Below are 1370 nucleotides of genomic sequence, written 5' to 3'. Positions count from 1 at the left end.
GTCTCCAGCTGCCTCAAACAGCTCCAGCCCCAGGTTGGGGTCGCCTGTGTACAGGGCCACATTCTGTGCCACCTGAAAGGAAGCAGAAGTTCCCTCAAGACCCACACCTGGCGAGGTGGCCACACCCACCTTCGCCAGCCTCCTTCCTCTCACACACTGCAGGTACACCTGAGCATGTTTCAGACCCTGTGCATTAGGGCTGCCCCCACCACTAGCATGAGGACAATGAACTGATGCACCTGAGTGCCAGGAGGTGACTGAGCAGCTGCAGCCCAGGAGCCTAACACCTGTGAATCCTACCACCAGGGCTAGCCCTAGCCCACTCCCCCTGTACTCAAACCAGTCTCCATGGCCCCCAGATTGCTGGGAGCCCATCCCCTGGCTCCCTTCTGCATTGCCACATCCCTGCCACAGCTCAGGGCCGCACATCAACAGTGTTTGTGGGTGGGCCTGGTCCCCTCTTGGCCATGAGCTCTTGATCCCTCTCCTCAGCTCAAGGAGGTATACAGCAGGTGCTCAATAATGAAAGCTTCACCAGGCTCGTGGGCTTCACAGTTTGTTCCAGATCACACTGTGTTTGGGAAAGCCTCTGGAAACAGCCGCTATGATAGATGCATTTTGTAAGCAGAAGTGTCACGTATCACTTTGAGCAAGTTCTTCTGTGTGTTAACTGAGTGGCCACATTATTTGAGCATGTGCTGTATACCAGCAGGTGCTTGGCACTGTGAGGGGCCACGCCTCTGCCCTCAGGGAGAAGATGCTGGCCACTGGGGGAGGATATGAGGGAACCAGTTGGAGGGAGGGAAAAGGCATACAACAGGTGCTCAGCAGTGGCTCAGGAATGAGTGGATGGATGGATGAATGGATGAGCAGAAGTATAGACACACGGATGGATGGATGGGTGTGTGGATAGATGGATGCTTGGATGGATGGATGGATGGATGGACGGACGGACGGACGGATGGACAGATGGATGGTTGGACAGATGAATGGATGGACGGATGGATGGATGGATGGATGGATGGGTGGTTGGAATGATGTGTGTATGTATGTATGTATGGGTGGGTAGATAATGTATGGATGGGTGGGGGGAGATGATGTATGTACATATGGATGGATAGATGGGTGGATAGACAAATGTATGGATAAACAAATGGACAGATAGATGAATGGAGGGATGGATTAATAGGTAGATTGGTGGGTGGATGGATGAAGGATGGATGGACGAACAGGTGAATGGATGGATGGGTGAAAGGATGGATGACGGAAGGATGGAGGATGGAAGGATGGATGGATGATGGATGGATGGATGAATGGATGATGGATGGATGGAAGGATGAACAGGTGAATGGATGGATGATGGAAGGATG

The 1370-nt window shown here is 52.6% G+C and overlaps 1 protein-coding gene across 1 annotated transcript in view; it reads right to left on the bottom strand.

Moving 5' to 3' along the window:
• SH3TC1 (SH3 domain and tetratricopeptide repeats 1) overlaps positions 1 to 1370 on the bottom strand; it is a 52325-nt gene that overhangs the window by 896 nt on the left and 50059 nt on the right. The gene's annotated exons all lie outside the window — the stretch shown is intronic.

Source organism: Mandrillus leucophaeus, unplaced genomic scaffold (genome assembly GCF_000951045.1).
Source record: "Mandrillus leucophaeus isolate KB7577 unplaced genomic scaffold, Mleu.le_1.0 Scaffold68, whole genome shotgun sequence".
In the NCBI taxonomy this organism is placed as follows: Eukaryota; Metazoa; Chordata; class Mammalia; order Primates; family Cercopithecidae; genus Mandrillus; species Mandrillus leucophaeus.
Note: the sequence above shows the minus strand (reverse complement) of the source record. Positions and strands in the feature narration are given on the sequence as shown.